General features: G+C 36.9%; 2 long non-coding RNA genes across 3 annotated transcripts; both read left to right on the forward strand.

Moving 5' to 3' along the window:
- The first annotated feature begins 8555 nt into the window (after window positions 1–8555).
- LOC131538862 (uncharacterized) lies at window positions 8556–14749 on the forward strand. The gene is made up of 3 exons (XR_009270723.1): window positions 8556–8650; window positions 10384–10438; window positions 12489–14749. It is a non-coding gene; the product is annotated as an uncharacterized LOC131538862 (long non-coding RNA).
- Window positions 14750–15914: 1165 nt separating this feature from the next.
- Window positions 15915–20011, forward strand: LOC131538840 (uncharacterized). Of its 2 annotated transcripts, XR_009270690.1 has the most exons (4): window positions 15915–16851; window positions 17789–17845; window positions 17962–18070; window positions 19772–19813. It is a non-coding gene; the product is annotated as an uncharacterized LOC131538840 (long non-coding RNA). The 2 variants fall into 2 exon arrangements; XR_009270689.1 differs by having other exon boundaries at window positions 17962–20011.
- Window positions 20012–24854: the final 4843 nt, after the last annotated feature.

Consider the following 24854-nt stretch of genomic DNA (forward strand, 5'->3'; position numbering starts at 1 on the left):
GGAACAGTGTTGTAAATACAACTTAACCACTGATTTCTAGTTGTGTCCTCTTTTGGAAGCCCAAACAAAGTACTTTCGCTTTCACAACGAAACACAGCGTCTCCAGGACATGGTGCCGGCAGCAGCAACAATACTACAGCAAGAATAAAAATCATGTCCCCTTTCTTTGCGTATACATTTAGGCAGTGCAAATCTTCCCACACAGTGGCGTAGACATGTGGGGGCGTGTTTGAATGAGCCGTTTTAGGAGGGCGTGGTTGAGTCTTAACTTTTATAAAGAATATCTTTCTGGTTTTGAGACTTTAGTCTTTGCAACTTCAGGGATCTTATCTATGCACAAACAGCTTGTAACACTCCAAAGAGAAAGGAAAACTTTAAATCGCATCATATGACCCCTTTAATAGAGTTACCACTGAGCTTCATCTGTGTTCCCCGCTGTGCCCTTGCATGCATTGTCTGGCTCTGTCTTGCTGTTTGCAGGTGCAGCTACAGAGCAAATATGCAGGCTTCTGTGGTTTTTACCAGTGTGCACTGAAGTGAGTGAGGTCACAGCTGTGTTATTCTATGAGAAAATTGTGTTTTGAGGACACAGGGTGCTGGGCTTCAGCAGAAGTGTTGCTTCATCATGGTAGTGACCCAAAACTGACCATTTTAATTCATCACACATGTTTGTGGCTTGTACATCTGACTTGGGACTCAAGGCTGATTTATACTTCTGCGTCGGACCTGCGTCGGACCTACGCCGTAGCCTTTACGCCATAGGCTATGCGCAGGGCCGGATTAACATAAGGGCTAGGTGGGGCTGAAGCCCCAGGGCCAACGGATTGAGGGGGCCCATGATTGGCTGTGGAGGAAAGGAAAAGTAGACCTAGAATTGATTGGCCATCGGGAGCACGCAAGCTTTTCTTGGTGTGCCGATTGCCGAAACCCCACCACACCTACATATATTGCTGTTATTAAAGCCAAAGGATTCATGTAGCCTACATTAGCTCTCGACACAAGCGCACAAGAAAGATTAATCCATATTTAGTGTCTCTGCTATTTCAGTCCAAATGATATGAGCGATAAAAAAGCCCATTTGAATTCGAGACGCGACACTTATATATATGAACAGTAAAGTCATTGAGTTAGTGGTGAAGCTAGCAGAAACCAGATTGAAGCACCGACCATGTAAACTGAAGTGTCAAGGTCAACTGTACAAAACTGTAAATAAGCTGCAATTTAAATCATCTATCTTTATGGATTTATTAAAGACCGTTTTCCATTATTCATCTTCGTGCATTCAATATACACCGCACCCGTGACAACAGCCTCGTAATTGATTTTATTTTTTCTAGAGCTTTCTGTTTTTTTATTCTGTCCTTTTCTGCACTGCTTTTGCGCTCTCTATTATGCTTTATCTCTTATTTTTTTTACTCGGTGCCGCTGTCTGGGGAGTCAAAAAATAATTACGTCATCATTAACCAGCAGGCTGCACTCTGCAAGTGGGGCAGCGAGAAAATAATAAATAAAAAGAGTGGGTCTGCGAAAAATAATAAAAAAAAGAGTGGGGCTGCGGTAAAATAATAAATAAAAAAGTGGGGCTGTTGTGAGTGCAGGCAGCTTAGGGAAAGCATTCATATTTCAACCCAGTGGAATAACAACACTGCCCTCGCGACCAAAAAAAAACTGACCAACCCACTGGGTATTTTCCTGGTGCTCCAATCCAGATTAGCCAATCCGGGCCTGTCTCACACTCATAGAGTGGACTCACCGCTTGGTCAGAAACGTAAGCAGGTGCCCTTGGACTCCATATAAAAGATATTGGCTATCATTTTTCCTGTTTAGAGTACAATCTACTGAACATTTTATGCTGTGATTGATGTAAATACAGGTTCACTTAAACATCTTGATGTGAGGTGTTCTGAAGCTTTAAGGAGTTTTGTCAAATTAAAGGTTTGTTTTACCTTTGAATTTTGCTCTCATTTTAAACCGCAGGTGAATTTTCAAATCATCAGATCTTAGAAAAGCATGTTAATATTTTAGATAATAATTTAAAGACATCTACATGATGTAATGACATGCACCATTATGTAATGACTAGGTTGTGCACATTATTACTAACTCATTCTTAAAGAAAATGTAATAATGGAGTGATATTACATGTATAAAAAAAGCAATTAAAAATGAACTTTATTGTCTATGTGATATGGGGCTAACGAGACGTGAGACGTGCGGATCCATATGCAAGCTTTTATTGACAAGAGACGTGGTCATAACAGGAACAATGGCAGACAGGTGTATATATATAGGCAATGCAAAGAGTAATCTAAAACGGGCGTGGGTAAAATGACGGCGAACAGTATCAAAAGGGGCTTGACAAGAGAGGTAATCCAACACGTAAGCAAAAGTCCAGGCAGGGGAAAACACAATCCAAAACAGGCAAGACTAGGGAAACTAACAAGGCTCTGTAGGGCAGCGATAATGCATACAATACTCAGCAGAGAGGGAGAGAAAGTCCAAAGCTTATAAAGAGTGTCCATGGATTTATTAAAGACTGTTTTCCATTATTCATCTTTGTGCATTCATTATACACCGCTGTATAATCAGTGCAATGTGTAATCTGTGACAGCTGTGTGATCTGTGCGATGCATGATGGGAAATGTAGTAGATGGTGAGGTGCAACAGTAATGTGATCAGTGCAATGAATACAGTGGTGAGTGAGTGACCTCTGGTGGTGAGTGAATGGAAGTTCACAGACCAGATTCGTGACACTATGACTGATATTACAATTGTGGGTTACGTTTTAAGAACTTAAGTTTTAATTGCAGGGAAACTGATAGATCTGCTATGTTCCTCTGTCTTCTATTTTCAAGGGTAATAATTCTTTATAAATCATCTTCTCACCCATATGTCTTTATTTTGTGGAACACAAAAGGAGAGAGTGGCATAGTCTCAGTCACCATTAATTTATTTTATTTCATAGAAAAGAATCAATGATAGTGAACGGTGTTAAGGCGGCGATTTTTGCCGCGTTTATTTGGTGCGTGTAAAGATGCACAGTTTGACCGCATTAAGACGACATATTTGAACGTGTTTCTCAACGCGCACGTTCTGGCCGTGTTAAGGTGGCAATTTTAACAAGGCATTACAATCTATATTACCCTCATATTAATGCTTGCTTTAGTTTATGGTGTCATTAAGTAGGCGAATAAATGTAATGAGATGTAAATAGTTTTGTTGTTTATTTTATTTTTATAGGATACTCTCCCAGGTCCGTGTACCTTCTGGTCATTTTAACAGAAATTAAGCTAGATTTGTCTCTTTTTGTCATGGGTTAATAATTGGAATATGCTTTAATATTAATTGTTTTATCCTTAAACACCTTGTATGCATGTACATCCCTTCAGTTCATAATTCCAAAGTATAGCCTATAATTGGGACTTAAGACATTGCAGTAGACTAATTATTACTGTGAAAACTTAAGTAGGCCTAAATTTTTATTATTATTTATTAATTAATTGACCTGAATAGGCATCTCCAACTCCCCCTCCCCTTTGAATATTCAGTCCTCTGGCACAACACTCTTTTGTTACTAGATTTAGGGCTGTGGATGGTATCAGTTAAGTTATCTTTGGATAAATCTGTGTTTAGAATATTATTATTATTAATTACAAAACAGAGGACATCACAATATTTAATTTGACATGCTTAGGCAACACTTTACAATACTGTTCCATCATTAATGAATAACTACACAGGAACAAATGACTAATGCACTATTAACATTGTACTAACTACTATTAACTAAAGCCCGCCTCACACTGTGCGATTTTGGCCACGATTTGGTCGTCTGAGACAAATTTTGAAAATCCTAAAAGATTCCTATAATCCTAGCTAAAATCGGTTGTCTTTGATCGCTGGTTTGACATGTCCACCGACAGCCGATTAATGGCAGTTGCGATTAAATTTTTTCCTCCGATTAAATTCTGGCAGTGTCAGAAGATTTCAGACACTTTCCTGCAGTGTGACATCTCCTACGCCGACTGTCAAACCAAGAACCAATAGGAGCGCCGAACCTGATGACGCAATTAGCGCGACAACTTCAAACGACGAAAATGTCGAAACGAGTCAGGTGGACCGTACAACAGGAAGAAAAATTTATTGAGCTATGGAGAGAAAAAGAGTGCTTGTATGACGTGTCGTCACAGCTCTACCATGACAGGGTTAAAAAGGAAGCGGCTTGGAGAGAGATAGCGCTGGAAATACAAATTTCAGGTGAGATTACATGCCTTGTTTTAAAACATGAGTTTCACATACCACTGATTCTATAAAAATAAAATAAAAATTCTAAAAATTCTGCATCTAGCTGGATGAAACGTATGACAGTGGAGATGACCAAGTGCTGCTGAATGAGGAAGAGGAATCAGATACAGTTGCATCGGAGTCCTCTTTGCATGATCCTTCACCATCACAACCAAGAAGCTCCACAATCTGGCGCAAGCAGAGTCAAAAGCCAAAACAGAGAGAGGAGGACAAGCTCGAGAGGGAGAAGGTGGACATCCTTAAACAAGTTGCTAGTAGTGTCTTTTGCAACACTGAAGATTCTGATGACATTTTTGGCAAACAAGTAGCCAGTGAATTGCGTCTTATTAAAAATGCAACAGAGAAAATGCAGACTAGGCGAGCAATAATGAGAGTTTTATATGAAGCACAAGATAGGTTCATGTCTGCGCAGTGTAGGGAGCAAGTACCTTATCCTCAAGGCCCACCTACATTCTCCCAGTATGTGGAGCATTCAGCACCACATCAGCCACTCCTTCAGGTTTCTCCTTACCAACAGCCTCCTCTATCAACAAGCTACACACAGTTGCTCGATCGATGTTATACTCCAGGAGGAAATACAAATAATACAGAGTAAATGTTTTGCTTTAAAATGATAGTTCACCCAAAAATGAAAATTCTGTCATGTACAGGTTTTGTGTAACTTGAGGGTAAATGATGACAGAATTTTCATTCTGCATTGCAGCATGGGTTCCATGTGGGCATGGGCTGAAAATGGGCAATTTATGTGGGTCCCATGTGTGTTTCACAATGTGGGTCCCATATAGGTTTGAACATATGGGACCTTTATGGGATCTATGTGGGCAAAATTATTTCACACTTAAAATACATCCTTATACCTTTAATTTTTTTGGTTAATAGTCACTTTTTAACAAAGAATATAGATTTTATGGATCTGATCAATATAACTACTTTTTAAATGAAAATGCATTATTTTCTATTGTGATGTTTCATTTTGTTTGAATTATCAATATTACAATGTTAGCCTGCTTATGCATTTATCAAAATGTATTTGTTTTCTTTTACTGTAGCCTACACATTTTAGCAGGGACGATCACAAATTCCAGAATTTAAATGGGTCTCACATACACGCTCCCCAGCAAACAGGGGACGTGCCCCGGACGATTTGGTCCGCTGTGTAACGTTCGCTGGCGGACGTTTTGAGGACGTCCACTAACGTCCGCGTTTGGTCCGCTTTGTAACGTTTTGCCACAATTTTCAGCTAAAATTGGCTGCATACGCACACACACTTTTACACAGAAATTGAGGGTGAAAATAGGTTTATAGGCCTAGATATGTATGCATACAAAATCTAGTCTTAATATAAATATATATATATATAATATACACACACTCACACACACACACACACACACACAAACTACCAGTCAAAGGTTTTTGAACAGTGAGGTTTTTAATGTTATTAAAGAAGTCTCTTCTGTTCACCAAGCCTGCATTTATTTGATCCAAAGTATAGCAAAAACAGTAAAATTTTTAAATACTTTTGCTATTTAAAATAACTGTTTTCTGTTTGAATATATTTTAAAATGTAATTTATTCCTGTGATCAAATCTAAATTTTCAGCACTCTTACACCGTTACTCTAGTCACATGATCCTTCAGAAATCATTCTAATTCTGATTTGCTGTTCAAGAAACTTTTTTTTTATTCACTTGAGTACATTTCAGGATTCTTTGATGAATAGAAAGATCCAAAGATCAGCATTTATCTGAAATAAAAAAGCTTTTGTAACATTATACAATATACCATTCAAAAGCTTGGAGTCGGTAGTAAATAGTAAAAATATTTCAAAATGTTACTGTTTTTGCTGTACTTTGAATCAAATAAATGCAGGCTTGGTGAGCAGAAGAGACTTCTTTAAAAAACATTAAAAATCTTACTGTTCAAAAACTTTTGACTGGTAGTGTACATGCACACAAAAGGCACCAATGCACAGAAAAACACACCTATACATCATGATCAGTTCATTTTTAATTGCATTGTTTAATGAAATACTCATTCAACTTTCTATTTAAGGAAATGCATATGGTGCTGTTGCTATGGCACACTAAAGACCATATTGTCAATTTACTGTTAAAAATAAAATGATTTCAGCCAAATTACCTGTGTTGTTCTCTTTTTATATTGGCCCACACTCAAAAAAATGAACAAGGAAGGTTGTGCTCTTTACATAATGTATTTATATTCAGTTGACTTATAATAATTGTCTTTGTTGACTTGAAATGTTTTTTTTTTTTTTTTAGGTCCACGTAATTATGTCTCAACTTAACTGTACAAAATCCTAACGCGTTGTCTAAACACAAACCATTTATGTTGAGCAAAAAATTCTTACATCCAGAGGGTGGCAGTATAATGCGACGCCAACTGCCATGAAACCCCAAAGAAGAAGAGCAAGACGCGTCGGACTCATAGGGTGCGTCCGAAATCGCATACTTCCCTACTATATAGTATGCGAAAAACAGTATGCGAGGCGAGTAGTATGTCCGAATTCATAGTATTCGAAAAATAGTAGGCGAGAAGTACCCAGATGACCTACTACTTCCTTCCGAATTCTGTAGTAGGCATACGATGGACACTTTACTATCCCATGAGGCTGCGGGAGAGGCGGCGTCATATTCGAAAAATGGCGGAAAGCTGGCTGTCTTTAAGTGTAAAGTACCTTTTAAAAAAAACATTGGGAAAAACATTGTTGATGTTCATTGTGGTTAACTTGTACTCGTTTAATGTCATCCAAATAAACCACTGACTTGTTGAGGGTTAAACAAACAGATGAAACGATTGTGTGAATTGGGTGTAATAAGATATCTAATCATTACCAATCAGATGGAGTTACGTTAACCTCAATGTAGTACATCAGCTTGTTACGCTGCTTTCTTTAAATAGATGGTTCGTTAAGAGGTTAAAATTTAAACCATTAACGATGTTCGCGCAGTGAAGTGGGCTCTTTAAATTTTCGCGCTGTTGTGAAGACGCATGACACGTGACATCAACATGGCGGATGTAGTACGTCCGAATTCCATTCATACTACCCTCATTCATACTATATAGAACGTACTTTTTTAACGTTCGAGTAGTACGTTCGAATTCAAATGTAGTACCTACACAAGTAGTATGCGATTTCGGACGCAGCCATAGACAAAAAAAAAATGGACGTAGTGTCCGTGACGTCACCCGTAGGTTTCTGTAAAGCGTTTTTGAAGCCTAAAGTGGGCGGAGCCGACCGCCGCCATCTTGGAAGCGCGTCACCGCGCGTCACTCCCGGATGATCGAAAATGGGCAAAAGGCGGGGCGTGGGTGAAGCTGAGCTGAAACCACGCCCCTCTATAGTGACAGCAGTGCTGCCGTGCAAAGACAAAACACCATAACTTCGTTTTTGGTCGAAAATGAGTTATTGATCATTTTGGGACATTAATGACCTCCTTTATCATGTGTTTAAGTATCATGGAGAAAAGCCCCGGAGAAACCAAGGCAGAACACAGTATAACATCAGTTACCGCGCTTTGACTTTGTTTTGGAAAGCTCAGATAAGTTACGGTGCTCTGCATATGTTTGCATTCGTTCGTCAATACTGTGCCGGCCTGGAGTTATACAGTATTCTGCCTTTGTTTTACTGTCCATTAAAGTCTACCGCGTTTATTGTGTACTTCTATATCTGTTGGCACTTCATTAGAAAACAAATGAGAGATCACGATCTAACAAACTGCTCCATATAACAAAGCACTGTAAGCAATAACGATTAAAAAACATCTAATTGCCAGATTCCCAGTGTCCTACCTATAATTATTTTTTTCTGTACAAATACAAATCATTAAAGCCAGTTTTCTAAGTTTCGCACTAGAGAGTTTCACACTCTGGAGCAGAGCTCATGACAGTCCACCTGTCACTCAAGTGGCCACGCCTTAATTATGCAGAACTTTAAGGCTTAATATAATTTAAACGGATGAGTTATAAAAAAATTCACCCCCCTCACAGTTGTCACGAAGGGCAAAATTAGCTATATAGACCAAAATAATTTTTTGTACCAGGCTGTAAACATGTTTTTTTCTGCTGTAAAGTTGGGCATTTTAACATGGGGAGTCTATGGGATTGACTCCCTTTTGGAGCCAGCCTCCAGCGGCCAGTCTATGAATTGCAGTTTTAGTCACTTCCGTGTTGGTTTCACTAGAGGGAGCGGGAGGTTGCCGCTTGGTCGGACTACACGCGCGCAAAGATATTTGACTCTCTGCACATCTGCGTGACCCCCTGCAAAGTTTTTCTTCGATTGGTTTTGACAGAGGGACGTCTTACCTTTTCAACGGCTGGTGAAGGTAGTAGGATATTTGTTTTTCCATCAGTATCGATCTTTTTTATTTGTAATAAGAGATATGTTCTTTATTTTTGGCCTGCTTTAGTTTTAGAGAGTTAGGCCGTGTTCACACTTGGCGTCTTTTTTGAAGATGCCAGCGTCTGTTTTACATTATAATCCTATGGAGTAAACCGTGTTTTCAAAAAAGTCCTGAGCACTTTTTAAAACGCCACCGCCGGCGTCTTTTTCTGCAGCTCAGAGCGTCTTTTCAAGTTGAAAAAAGTTTAACTTTTCTGAAAAAAACGCCCTACGTCAAGCGCCTTTTTGACAGCTGACCAATGACAAGCGAGTGGCGAGTCGTTTCCATAACAACAAAAACAACAAGAAAAAATGATTAGATAGCCGGTAGACAGATCGTACTAGTTTCGGAGCACAAGGAACAGTATGAAACCGTGCATCATCCAACCGGACTAAATTGTTGGAAGCACCATACAGTTTCCTTCCCCGTATAATGTTGCGCTCCCACAAACGTCGTTGTGAACCGACACCCTCCCCGTTAACTTCAAAAGCCGATGTTTCTGCAGCACACAGCGCTAGCTACCGTTACAGCTGTTGCTATGGAAACAAAAGACGCTCTCGGCTGCTATTTGTAACAGACGCTGCCAGCTTTTTTTTTCATTAAAAAAGCGCTCTCGTCAACTTTTTCTAGTCAAAAAAGACGCCAAGTGTGAACACGGCCTTAGACATGCTGAAGTTAGCACGCTAGCTTAGCCAGGTGGCGCAGTTTGGTCCGCTGCATATTTCCATTATTTGTGCGAAAAGATAAGTAATAAGAGGTAGTTCATGGATTAAAGTTCTCCGTCGCTACGGTGGATTTCCGTTAACTGGAGCGAGTCTACGACGGATTTTTTTTCCGTCAATTGCAGGGTTCTTGTCTGTTCTTAATGTCTTATATTCACTTTTCATCATTTTAAGGCTGTAAATAGGATTACATTTCTCAAATAGTGTAATAAATGTCTTGATTTTAATTTGAAAAGACGCGGTGTGTTCAGCCTGCTGAGGGGGATGTGATCAAAGCCTGGAGTGGATTCTTCTCTCTGTTCTAAGGGTTCTGTATTCACTCCGCTCGGGATCCACTCCGGGTTTTCCGTTCCCGCTCACTGAAAAACTGCTCCGTGTTCACTCCATTTTAAAACTTATACTAGTATGTTTATTTTTTATATCATGAACGCCTGAACGCAACATTTATAATGCTATATGTAATGTTTTGGAAATTGTTCTACACGTTTAATAAATAGAATTACACAATGTCAAAATGTATACCTGAAGTGTGTAACTTCCCTGTCATTTTTCTGACTGTAACATTTAAGTTGTTGTAAGTTTTTGACTCTACTAAAGCATAAAAATACAATAATAAGTTTGCGGATATATTTAAGAAACGTACTAAGTTAACATACATGTCAATTTGAAAAACAATGCTGCAGTCATTCTCCATTGAAACTGCAATACTAATTTCAACCACTAGGTGTCCATGCGACTAAAACTAAACTAAAATCTTCTGTCAAAATTAACAGGGGTTAAAACTTGGTTTGAAACTTCTGTTTTTTTTTCCAATTTGTTGTGATACTTTCAATAAAAATTACAAAGTGTGATTTATTTTATTGGTTTGTAGTTTTTCAATTCAGATTAATTCAATTTCACAATCTTTATCTAATTGTTTTTTTTGTTTTTGTTTTATTCTTTGCAATTTTTCAGGTCCTTAATGAAAGGTGTGTTTTGTGTTCCTGCCAAGGTGCTTTACTCACAATAGGTAAGATCTGCAACATCTACTAATGTGAATACTGTTTCGTGTGACCATTTCATTTGTTAGTTCTGAGTAGCTTGTTTCTGTTTGTATCCTGTTTACTTTTAATTATCAGTAGCAATTGATAATTTCAGTTAACGGATTATATAAATGTTTTAAATTATTATTTTAAGTCATATGGTATGTTATTTGTAAAACTCTTCTGAGAATTTTTTTCTTGCAAGTCAAGTTTCTTTTAACTGAAATCACTGGTGGGTTTTTTTTTGTTGTTGTATTTTTTTGGTGGTGTTTGTGCTTGTTACAGATATTGAAGGTGGCACTGTAAAGGTTGCGGTTCAAAGACCTCAACTAGATGTCAGTTACTGAAATATTATAGGTTAAAACATCCTCAATATGGGCGTAGGCACCCATATCCTTGCCCATATACTAGTTGTCCATGTACCTTCAAGTCATGGAATGCACTTAGATCACACCTCTGTGGAGTCCATAACAGAGACTCATCTCAGCGAACATCATCATTGGCTACATTCAGATGCCAAAGAAATTATTATATGTGGTCAAGCTCAAATATGACCCCATTTATGAGCTTGACCAAACACTAAATAAACTGCTGACCATTAATGTTACTTTGTTTTGTCCTAGTTCTTGTTACTGTGCACGTTTTTGTTAACAAAGGTGTTTTATTTATTTTTATCTATTATAGGATAAGATATACACTGAACAAAATTATAAACGCAACACTTTTGTTTTTGCCCCCATTTTTCATGAGCTGATCTCAAAGATCTAAGACTTTTTCTATGTACACAAAAGGCCTATTTCTCTCAAATATTGTTCACAAATCTGTCTAAATCTGTGTTAGCGAGCACTTCTCCTTTGCCGAGATAATTCATCCACCTCACAGGTGTGGCATATCAAGATGCTGATTAGACAGCATGATTATTGCACAGGTGTGCCTTAGGCTGGCCACAATAAAAGGCCACTCTAAAATGTGCAGTTTTATCACACAGCACAATGCCACAGATGTCGCAAGTTTTGAGGGAGCATGCAACTGGCATGCAAAAGTGTTGCATTTATAATTTTGTTCAGTGTATTTGTTCACATTTCTCATTCCAGTATCTAAATATTCTTAAGAATAAAATGTTCTTTGAAAGAGAGTACTTGCATTATTATGCTATTTTATCATTATACAGTTTATATGAATTCAGTGGCATAAAATGGTCTTAAAATGGCAATAATTTCATTTATCGCAATTAATTTTGGTTCAATATATCGCACAACAAAAAGTAGTTATCGTGACAGCCCTACTTGAGTGTACTCTGTAATTGACCAATTGCATAATCATTGATAATGTTTGTATAAGTAAATGGTCATTGTACATGTACCTACTTTTAAAGCTTCACCCATTTCACATAATTATACAAGTGTAATAGGTTTGTAGTATGTATGTTGATGCTGCTTTTTTTCTATTTAGAATGAAATAGATAATAATAATTCTAATGGAGAAAATAGCTCATTAAAATTGTATAAATATTGCATAGCATCATAAAATTCCCTAAAAATTATAAATGATAATCAAAAAATATTATTGAACAAAAATATATTACATTGATTTTCCTGAGGAAAAAAAAAGTTACATTTCAAGGCTTCGGTCACTTTTGACCGTGAAGGAGGCAAGTGTGACTCCTAAACGAAGAGGGCCAGAGAATATCACAATATCCATTTAACATTGTGGGATATGGCTTGTAGGAATGGCAATTTTGGTCTAGACCAAAAATCATGTTTCTGATCATTTAATCTTAAAAAATTGAAAAATTATCTTATAAAAGTAGTACTTATGGCAGGGCTGCTATATTAGATGATATCAGATCATACAGGTGTTCTTAATAAAGTGGCCAGTGAGTGTACAAATTGTGAGGAATCAGATTGGATCAAAAGTTAGTAATCAAGCACTATTTTAAAACATTTACGGTGAAAAATGCAATGCAAATGAGCTCTTTGGAATTATGTAATTGGCTGGTGATTTCATTGTTGTCCTTTTTTTGTGTGTGGAATTCAGATGGCTGTGCTGCCCAGAGGGACCTTGAACAAGTTGTCTTTGGCATCTACAGCATTAATGCTGAGGGAGGTGATGCCACCACCACTCCAGTTGATGTTGGAATAGTGATTGAGGGTGTTGAAGTGCTTCACGACTTGGGAGACAACGCTTCTGCATGTGCACTCTTAATGGGTGTCATATATGCAATGAACCTGAACTGAAAACGTTCTTTGAGGTGCTTCAGAAAATCTTCCTCCAGCTGGATGCTACTCTCAACCAAGGTACAGATGATTAAAAACAAACTGTATGAGTGAGCCAACACTGAGCTTGTGGCGTTTAACATGAAGGCCTGCTTTGCACTTGAAACCATTTAATTGAAAATCACTTGAAAGATTATATACCTTTTTTTTCTTTTTTTGTTACATGCATGTAAAGTGTGTCCAGAGTTGTGAATTATTATTATTATTATTATTTTTTTTTATAAAGGTAAAGAACTTTAAATGCTCCCATTCATGGGTATGTTTAACCGTTTTTTTTTTTGTCTTTGATAAACAGTTGTGTTGTATTGTTGATGAACTCTTGTGTTGTTGAATAAAGGAACTAACAAATGTTGAGTTGAGTTTACTGAAGTAATTTGTGTGGAACCTGTTGACAAACTAGAGTTAATTCAATTTAACTAGTAAAAATTAAATTTAGTGAAAGCATTTTATTTTGATTAATTACGCTTGAATTGAATGTTTTGTTGTAAAATCATTAGCTTACTTTGAATAGACAAATATGTAATATGCAACTTCTAAACAAATTTTGTTAGTCCATATAACATAACTGATTTTAGTTGTCTCTTGTTGAGCAAAAATTAGTGATAATAGTTGGCTTGAGTCAAAAATATTATTTCTCCCTAAAACAACTCCATTAAGTTAGATAACCTTGAAATATTTGTTTTCAACTTTCATAATTAAATTGTGGAACCTGTTGACAAGAAAAAATTAATTAAACTCAAGGTTTCATTTTTTTGAGTGCATTTTACCTGAATGTTGTGCCGTGGCTCAAGAAGGTACCTGCTGATACTCTAACTCTCTTAATTTTAAAACAATTATACTTTTTGACATTTAAAAAATATATACATATTTAAGAGACCCATGCTAATTTATAAAATTATCATTAGTTCTCATACATAGTTTATTTGATGGTATTATAAGTCATTTACCAAAATGTGGCCCATTTTAGCTGACTTCACCCTATTCCTTAAAACAAAATCTCTTGTTTTAACTGTGATTGAATGCAAATTGCAGATTGATATTATTATTATTTACTATAGTATTATTTGAATTCATTGTAAAATGAAGTTAATGTTAAATTAATAATTTTAATTTCTTGAAAAAGAAAATAGGAGTAACTTCTGTAATTAAAAATGTCATCAAATCAGGAGTCTGTTTTCAGCATTTAAACCTCAAAATCATGATACCCTTCAATAATATAATTGAACATATAGGCTACAATTAGGTTTATGCATTCCCCATACATGAAGAAAATAAGGTTGCATCCCAGGAGCTCTAAAAAAAATGTATAGAGTAGTGAATGCAGCCAAGGAAAACATGAAGAAAAGAAAAGTGGAAAATAACACAGGTAAGACAAATAAATTAATTATTTCCATTTACATATTAAACTGTTGGTAAGCCGACAAGAAAAGTTATTTAGGAAAATTATTATTTTAGTTATTGCATTTGGTCCACTTTGTAATGTTCTCTGCCTGACGCTCCGAGGTTTGTTTTGTAATGTTTGCCATGTAGGTTGTGTGTGTGTGTGTGTGTGTGTGTATTTCAGTGTGTAGGCCTATTTCAGTAGGCTACAAGTATGTTCTCTTAATTTTATTTAGTTATTTTTGATTCATGCAAAATGATCCAGTCATTTTAGTCTATGATAGTTTATAGTGAAGACTGTTTCAAGAAATGAGTCCAAGCATTTTGGAAAAACAATATCTCATTCAAGATATTTTTTTAATTAATATTATTCTGTATTTTAATTGCACATATTTATTGAATAAAACTAAATTAAATTATTAAAATTAAAATAGAATATTTTACAAACTTTACTAAAAACTTTACAAAAATTATTACAATTAATCTTTGTAAGGAAAGAACCGTGTTTTCTCACAGGCTTTGCGAGCGTGCGAGCTGCTTGTGCACAGAGAGAGAGAGAGAGAGAGAGACTAAAGCAGATATTTTTTTTATTTTACATCTACACCTGTTGTACAGAGTTTTTTATTTCTTGTTTATTTAAAAAATATTCATTTAATTATGTTTACTGATTTCTAGATCTTGTTTTTATGTATTATATAATCATTTGTTCAAGCAATGGTCAATGCTTTGGCAATACTGTGCAAGTCATGCCATGAAGCTCACTTGAATTGAATCGAATTAAATTGAATTGAATTGAGAGAGAGAGAGAGAGAGAGAGAGAGAGCATATGTATCAATGGTAGCTCTATAATGAAATCAGCCACCCACATGTAATAACAACAACAATAATACAAATATTAATAATAACAATGCAGGGCTCGACAAGGACTGCCTAAATGGCCCATTGACACTAAGGTTTGTCATTTGCAATCCTGCATGTGACAAAAGACAAAGAGAAAGTCCCTTATATCTCTTGACTGAATCAAGTTTGACACTTTCAGATTTTTTTTTTATTATTATTTAAAAACTGTATTGTTAATATGATAATATATTTTTCAATTTAATTGCACTGTATACTTAATTTAAAAAAGAAATTATTAAAATAAACAGAATATGCTGCAAACCCTACTTAAGTGATTGTGTTGAAGTTTTAACTTCGATATTATGCAAACAAAGTATTGGTATCAATAATGGGAGCCTTTTGTCTAATGGGGCTGAGCCCTTACCCGAATATGGGATAAAAAGTGCCACCTCAATTTTATTTTATTTTATGTTATATTTGTCATTTGATGACAGGGTACTGTAATGCAAGGCATGATTAAGTATACATATTTTATTTATTTTTTTTTTAAATCGAGAAAATGTATTTGGACATCTGTCCATCACAAGATTTAAATTCTCACTCGCGTGCCAAGCCCGCGAAAGAACCTGGCAGAGGCATAAGCTGCAGCCAATGCCCGGCGCGCGCACTGCGGACTCACTTCTGACTGGATCGCCACAGTGGACTGCGCCTTTTCTGGACTGCGAGGTAATCCCCCAACCCCAAACACACACACACAATTTATTTATATTACACGTAAAACTAGGCTACAAATGTCAATTATATTTCAAAATATGACGAAAGTTAATAATAAAATAATTATAGGACATATGTGAGGGAAAAGTTCGTTTTTCTCAGGTAAAGTCATTTTAACACAAAAATAACAGACGTTTTCTCATACGAACTCGTTAAAATGTGAAAAGGTTGAGGTAGCCTACTGCCTCTTTGTTGACACAAAAATGGTTTTCCGTCTTTTTTCCTACCATTTCCTTTAAAAGCCGTTAAATAGCCTGTGTGTGACGTCATTTGCGCTCATTTGGACATTTGAGCAAATGTGCTCAGATTGAGAGAAGCACTTGTTTCAAAATCACGTCTATCATGTTAACTTCATCTAAAAAGGAATTATTTAATACTAATACTATTAAAATTATCTTTGGAAATAATTGCGACCGTTAATAGCGCGAGCTGCCGCTCTCTCACACGCGCGCGCTGCATAAAGGGGCTTTCACACAGGACGCGGCACGAGCTGCGCCTGCCGCTGGGTTCAGCGCAGCCCTTCAGATACAAGGCGATTTGCGCTATGCTCGCCAGAGCGAAGTAGGCGCAGTTTTCAGAATTTTTAGCGGGAGTTCTATACGTCTAGTCATTGGATTGTTGTTCCACCTTTCGGTCAGCAGCAAAACATGTATCTGTCCCGTGCTAAGAAGCGAACAATAGCAGTAGCCCTGTTAGTAATAAGAAGAAAGAGAGCAGCAAGGAAGAAGAGGCTGTGGGTGCATGAAACCCTGAGGTCCAGAGAACAGTTTGGGGAATTCAGGCTTGCAAAGGAGCTCCGTTCTCACAGCGACCGGTTCCAGGTGCACTGAAAAAAATGAAAATGGGGGATTGTTGAATTTGCAAAAATGCATTTAGTATTTCCAACATGATTAATTTATGTTTCTCATCTAAACATATTTTAGTCTTGTGTCATCCAATTAATGTTGAAGGATGTTCAACTTTTTAGAATTAATCATGTTGAAATGTAATAATTTAGTTATGTTTTCTCTGGAAACTCCGCCCCCTTGGAACGCGCGAGGAAAACTAATTAACTGCTCTCCAGTAGGCCATTTTCTCTCTCGCTGTGGAGCTGGAAGGTGCGTCGGGGTGGATTTCAACAGTGTGAAACGGTAATTAAAACTTTGAACTGACATGCAGCTGTTAATGTTAGTCCTTTTTAAGGTTTTTTTTTTTTTTTTTCACTGAGGTAAATTTTTTATGTACTGATTGTATCGAGCAATCCCATGGAGATGCAAAGTTATTGCTAATGTTTAACGTTAAGGTGGTTAACCATGATGTGTATTAACGTTTTGTTTTTTAAATTGTGTACAATCATTCAAGCAGTTATAAAAAAAAAAATGTCTGTGTATGATGAGTCAGCGAGTGATTTGTGGCGCCAACTAATTTGAGGCGGGGGAGGGAATGCTAAGTACAAAAGTTAAAATGCCCTCTGGCTGAGGTATCTTTTAAATTTTATCGTAAAGAAAATATTCGTTATTCTGTAGACTGAGTTTATTGCAAATTCTCTTTCAAGGCAAGTTATTTCACTGGAAGGCCTTAATTGCAACGAATGTGGAAATCCTGTCAGGGAGTGACTGGTGGCGCCAATTTATTTGAGTTGGGGGAGGGTATGTTACACATCGTTTAAATATTATAATATGCTCGCCAACACTCCATTTTTAGTATTTTAAATCCGTACCAAAATCCTACATGCTTTGTCTTAAAGATGTGGTGTCTTATGCTAAAATGGCGTTAAGCTTCAGGTCGGTGTCTCGGGCAAATGGAGCCTCCAACTACGTAAAGCGATGATTGGCCTTTTTATTTAGAAGACGGACAAATTCTGCCATTTTGCATGTTGCACTTTTCTTCCATTCATTGTGTTAGTGCACAGTCTTGATTTACAGTCATTTTTACTATTGAAAGACCTGATAACTGGCTTATTTTTAATGTATTTTATTACCTCCACTCAATGAAAAGTTACATTTGTAAACGTTCTAGGGTGCCTTAACTACCTCTGAGAAAATGTTAATGCTTTAGAACTAATGCATTGTTTTTAATATTTTACAGATATCGGATATTCATCTATTCACATGCAATTTAATTGGCAAAGGCTCTATATTAGTGGTGAGTATTTTTCAATATATTGCAATTATATTTGACTTATTTTTGTTTCTTACTTAAAATATTCCTCTCTTTAAAAAATTAATTCTCTTTTTCTTTTTTTCTGTCTCCCTCTCTAGTGAATGTGGCAGTGCAAAGGGTGCTCAGTAGCAGTTTCCAGTAGATTGGCACTACTAAACCATTATCGAGTCAAGCATCCTCATTTTGGACGTACAAGCCAGTATCCATGTACGTATTCAGAATGCCGTGCACATTTAAGACATGGAATGCTTTAGTAGTACATCACAGCAGAGTGCACTCTACACAAGCTAATCAGAAACTAAAAGAATTATCTGTTTTTAGCTGCCACTTATGTTCATGTAAAAACTTGTCAAATGAAAGGGAGTACTTTGTTCATATCCATTTGCATCTGAAGAAAAATGAAAATGTTAGTTGTATGTTTGCTGGTTGTGGTTTTCACACTTGTATATATGGAACCTTTAAAGCTCACAAGAGTCGGAAACATACACCACACACTCTAGCTGATTTTAAACCAGGAATAGTGAAAACAACTACAGTAGCATCTCTGTCATTAGATCATTCACTTCTTGATGGTCTGGATGAGTGTATAGAGGAGGACTCTGGTACATCCCTGGATTGGAATAATGAGGACAAGGCACTCTCAAGTGATATTGAGCAGCAGCTTGCAGCAGCCTTACTGAAGTTAGAATATTTGGTTCATGTGCCAGGCACAGCTATTGATGAATTCTTACAGGAAGTTTACCACTTGCTAAGCTCTGCATCAGTCCCAGTATCTAGAGGTTTTGTAACCGACATCTTAAAGAGCCACAACCTCCAAATTGACGATTCTGTAGTTGAAGAAATCGTTACTGGTCAATTCCAGCGTTATGGACGTGACATTTGCAGTAAAAACTTGAAATATAAATGATCAGAGAATGTAAATGTTAACAATATACTGAAACATCTGTTTATATTTTTCTAAACCCCTAACCATAGAGTTTTGATATCAGAAAAAAAAAAGTCGTGCACGTGTTTTATATTTTAAATCGGGCAAATATGCATGCGTTACGGACGTGACAAAAAAGGACTTGAGTTTTTGGGAGTCGACATACTTTGTAGAAATTCTGCGAATTCAAATGCACAAGCCAAAATAAATAATACCAGCCGAAAGGATAAGGGTTGTCTCTCCATGGAACATAAATTATTTATTTTATTTTGTTTTTCATTTTTGCTTTTATGAGGAAAAACCATTGTTACGGACGTGACGTCTCTCCGTTACGGACGTGACAGATCTGAAATTGTCACTTGTCTGACTCTGTCAAATCAGATAAAATGCTTTAAAAACTTTAACCGAGATCTATTTCTGGGTCTCTGTTGGGTATTTAAACCAACAAACATTTCCCTCTGAGACATGGTAAGGTTGCGCAATTAGTAACGTTCAAACTGAAATCATCGCGTTGTAGATCAGCTTGTGTTTGCGCGAGTGTGGTGTTAAAATGTAACCAGTGCGGATGTGTTCAAAACTGAATTCAATCATGATTATTTGCTAATGTGGTGTTTACTTTAGACCCCGAATAATATAGAATTTGCTAATATACATCATCAGCTATAATAAATGTTTACCAAGTCCCGGAGGTCGCCGCGGTGTCCACTCAGAACAAGCTTCGGTGAATTGTCCGCTTGTTAGTGTGTACTGTGTAGGCCTGTGTCTGTGTGAAGAGTGGTATGCAAAATACAATCGTGTCACAATGATCGCAATAGTATGTTTGATGGCAATGTTTATTCCCAGTTTGCGTTGCTAAATGCGCAATCGTGATTCTAAATAGCTGCATTATGTTTGTCAAAATAGTTGCAGTGTAAGCCAATGCTTTAGAATATATTATTTATAGTCTCTAAAGATTACTTAATTAGTAGTTGTGTTTTACCAAGTTTAATGGCTGGCATTTGGATGTTAAGAAGATTAAGACGCAGCAAAACGATCTGTGTGAAACAGATGTGCAAAAAAAGGTGAGCATAAAGTACTTACAGTATTTTCATTTAATGTTTAATGTGAACATCTTTAAGAAATACTTGAAAGATAAATAATTAACAACATGAACTTTTTTACATAGGTCAACATTAGTAACTGACTAGCGTTGAGGATTTTGTAGCAACAATAGCTCTGTAAAATAGATGTCCAAAAAAGGTGAGCAAGGTGAGTATATTGATCACTGTTATGAGCATGAATCATTGTGAATAAGAAACTTACAAAATATTAATTTAGTTAATTCACTGTAGACATAAAATAAAATTTAATTAATTAATTGTATAGTCAGTCTGTACTTTTTACATGTTATTAAATATTGTAAAGATGAAATTATCAAATGTAAAACATCAATCAAGGCAAAACAAACATGCAAAATATAAAATAAATTAGTACAAATGTGATTAATTGGATGACTTCAAAAAAATGTTTCTCTTTCTATTCTGCAAAGTGATACCTCCCTCTGTTGTCTACTTTTGGGATGAAAGTCTCAATCACTTGGTCAGGTGTCACCCAAGCTTTATCTTCCATCACAGGTAAGATGTACACAAATCCAGCGCTGTCATTCCTTCTTAAGAACCTTATTTCCAGTGCCTCCTGCTCTCGGTTATTAACAAGACCAACAAACTGCCTGGATGACTTGTTTGCCTTGAATTGGACCAAGACACAGTCTCCAGTTTTGATGTTGTTTGCAGCTGTTGACTGATGCTCAGAGGACTGGTGTTCGGGACTTTCAGCAGATGTGGAGAGCAGAAATGTATGGACACCTGACTGTTCTGCCTCGGAGTAGATTTTGTGACGTACTTCTCCCCAGGAGACTGGCTGCATGTGATGTACTGACTGAGTGCCGGAACAGCTGAGGTAATGGCCCATCTCTCATTTAGCCTATGATGCTGTATAAAATCTGTGATTTCGTTGGCTGTAATGAGTTTGATGTTGATGTTTGGGCAACTCTTCCTTGCAGAAGCTACAAATGAAGCAGCATCTGTCACAAGGACTGCCTGTCTGCAGAGGACATCAGTGTTAACTGCACGCTTCACAGTTGCTCCAACACCATCCACTGCACCTTTGCCGTGGCTCGTGGCAAAGAAGTGCCACTGTACACTTAAAGCTGGAAACAACTCCCTGAATGTAGTTGACATGAAACACCAGATGAACTTGTTCTTAAACTGAGAAGCAGCTCCATCACTAAATATGTGAATCTCTTTTATTGCAGGATGTTTCATTTTAATGTCCTCCACAATCTTGGAGAGGAAGGTTGCCACAGACCTCTTGTCGTGCTCCAGGCTGTCACTCACGATGGCACATGACTCAGGATCTCCATCAGACCACAGGACTGAGGGAAACACTGTGACCTGCTTCTGATGCCAGTGCGCTGACTGGATCTGGTCTTGGTAGGCAGCGGTGTAATTTTCAGCAAAGTCTACTTGCAGCACCACAGTTTCCTGGTCTGTTTTTGCCTGTAGTCTTTTGGCCTGGAAAAATCCACTTTGCTGTTTTTTAACAAAACAGTGATGCACAAATTTTGTTGCCGCTGTCTTCAGAAAATCAAGTACATCACCTAGTGTGCCACTCTTTTGAACCTTATTTGGCAGCCCCTCTGTTGTTTCCCATGCGTACCAGGTCACCTTAATTTGTTTGTCTTCTTCTGGGATGTTACAGAGGGTACGCATTTCGAAGAGCTTGCCATTCCTGCATTCAGCACACTGTCCTAACATGCAGAGGGGACTATCTGTATTACAGGCCACAGCTTCTATAAAATCCTGTGTGCTCTGGAATACCTGCCTTGGGATGACATGTTGAAGACAGTCCAGGGCTAACTTGACATTTTCATGATATCGGCAGAGACACACATTTCTTGGAGTGTCTGAAGACCGGAGCACATGAGATGGTCGAAGCTCAGCAAATTTAGATTTTCCAATTATAGACTCCGGATGTTCATTTTTGAAGTAGCGGTAGGCCTCTAGAATAGACATTGTTAAATGCCGTTTCTGGATTTTCTTTTCACTCCTCCTCTCTGACTGTGACCACATCCCTCATTCCTGCTGCTTGCCTTGAGATGTCATCTCTCTCATAGTATTCCCTGACATGATCATATGTAGTAGTGGTGGCGGTCACATGATTCATTTTGTTTTTCTCTGGAAGAAGGCACAGTGATGTTGCAATCTTTTTATAACTGTACATTTTTTCGAGGGCTGCTAGGTAAAGCTCGGAGTGCTCGTTTAGTGCCTTGCCTAGAGACTGTCTTGTTTTAAACGGCGAATTCTGTGGTGACTCCTGGAGTAAAGCAGGAACTTGTGACCTCTTCAGCAAACGCCTTTTCCTCTGTCTTTCTCTAGCAAGCTCCTGACTCTCTCTGACTCTTGTTTTGATTGCGTTTCTTTCTTTCTGCTTTTTCTTTTCTTCTCCTTTTCCTTGAAATTTTCATTATTCCTCTTCCTCTCTCTGAATTCCCTTTGTCTTTCAGTATTAGTTTTTGCCATTGCGCTATAGGATGAGTTATATAGTATAATTACACTTTGTTGTTGTTTCTTTGTTCGTTATTGTATATCGTTTTATTGGTTGTTGTATTATATTAATTACTTTTATTAACATTGATATTGTGTAATAAAAAACATTTTTAAAACTGAAACTGATTTTCATTATACACAGGCAACAGTGTGTTCAAGATATTTTATTTATTATTGTAATTTATACACTTTTATCAAAATTAAAATGTACATGTAAATATCAAATTACTTACCATTTACTTCAAATAAAGTAGATATTTATCCAGAAATAGTTCGATCTGCATTCACCTCAGAAATAACTCCTCTTGGTCAACAGAGGGCGCGCGCGGGAAAGAAAATGAGGGAAAAGGGAAAACGCGTCACCACGAGAGGCGTGTCCTTTACGGTACAGTAGGACGCAGGCGATCAGCTGAGTAAACATTTGCTCACGTCTATTCGTCTCTCTCTATTAAATACTGTAATAATTATAATATTTATAATTTAATTATGGCGATATGTAAATCTTAATTATGTTGTTTCTATTAAAAATGTAATGTGTTCTCTTTATTAAAAATGTATTTAAATTTGTTTTTTTTGTTTTTTATAAATGTTACTAGAATGAATTGGTTTCTGAAATGTTCTGATATAGCCTACAGTAACAGAGATAAATTTAATATGAGCCAGTGATTTTAATAGCAACAGCATGGTGAACAAATACAAGCTGGTCAATTGCATGATTTAATATGAAGCGTCCGTAACGGTCACGTCCGTAACGCATAATTAAGGTTGTTAAGAGCGAGTAAGTGAGATGAATTGTCCATCATAATTAGCATGGACATATTTTGGCTTTGTATATGAAGTTTGACATTATTTGTATTAATATTTATTATACAGTATAAACTTTATATTTAAATCGTTACGGACGTGACACAGCACTGAAGCGTCATGACTTCCTAAATATATCGCTTATAAATTTACAAGGCAGTGCTGTCATAACAAAGTGACTGTATTTATTTCTCATGCATGCCCCCATCTTTCTGCAAAATGCTTACTGTTAACATAAAGTATAAAAAAGGGAGTATTTGATCCCTCTTTTGAAAGCATGAATTATAGTTGACTGAAAATGTAACTTTTCTTTTTGTGCAAACCTCATATGTGGTGAATAAACAAAGCAATTTCCTTAAAATTTCCATGACAGCACATCAATACAATAAAATACAGACCTTAAAGGACAACTTTGAAAGGGTTTTGTTATTTTGGTAAAAAAAATTTTTTTTCATGGCAAGGTTGACATTTGCATGGAATTGGTATACTGTAATTTGTTCTTCTAACCCTGTTCCCAAAGCTATTGAAAAAGGTGGCCCTCTTGCCACTTCGTATCAACGCAAACAATATTACAAAGAAAAATTTAGTGTTGTGGAACCAGTTACCTACATACTTGATCATAAAACCAAACGGTCCTTTCCATATGTCCCGCTGTTAAAATCAATACAGCAAATTTTGAATAGAAAATTCATTCTTGACAAGGTAATTGAAAATCATAGAGGAAAGGAAGACATTAATTTTGACCCATCTTATGAATACAGGTCCCCTAAAGATGGTTGGCATTTTAAGAAGAACTGCTTCTTGAATGATGATGAGTTACGAATCTTACTTTGTCTGTACATTGATGATTTTGAGACTTGCAATCCCTTAGGCACTTCTAGGAAAAAACACAAACTTTGTGGTGTTTATTGGATATTAGCAAACCTTCCACCAGGCTCTCACTCAACTTTATCATCTATTAATCTTGCCGTGCTTTGCAAAAGTGATGATGTAAAACATATGGTTATGACAGTTTTGGAACCTCTTCTGAATGATCTTAAAACTCTGGAGGACCATGGTGTGTATGTCCCTTTGCTAGGTTCATCTCTTAAAGGTACAGTGCACAGTGTTGTGGCAGATAATTTAGGCGCGCACAGTATTGCTGGCTTCACTGAGAGCTTTTCTGGTGATTACATATGTCGGTTTTGCACAGCAAAAAGTTGTGATATTAGGTCTCACTGTGTTGCATCTGGTTTTTAGCCCAAGAACTAAAGAGGTCCACGCAGACCATGTTAAAATAGCTTATGAGAACAGCAAACAGTGTTTTGGAGTTAAACGAGTGTGTTTTACCAAAATCTAAATCATTTTCACGTTGCCACTGGCTTTCCCCCTGACATTGCTCACGATTTATTTGAGGGCATTGTGCCAGTTGAACTGGCTTACTGCTTGGCATTATTGATATCAAAGAAATTATTCGCACTCGATGACCTAAATAAAGCTATATTGTCATTCCCCTATAAATGGTCAGACAAGACAAATAAGCCACACATTGTACCAAAGAGTTTCTTAGCTCGAAGACCATTGGAGGCAATGCCCATGAGAATTGGAGCTTGCTGATGTTGCTCCCATTTCTGATTGGACAATATGTGCCAGAAAATGAACCAGCATGGCTTGTATTGATGCATTTAAAAGATAT

Source organism: Onychostoma macrolepis, chromosome 04 (genome assembly GCF_012432095.1).
Source record: "Onychostoma macrolepis isolate SWU-2019 chromosome 04, ASM1243209v1, whole genome shotgun sequence".
In the NCBI taxonomy this organism is placed as follows: Eukaryota; Metazoa; Chordata; class Actinopteri; order Cypriniformes; family Cyprinidae; genus Onychostoma; species Onychostoma macrolepis.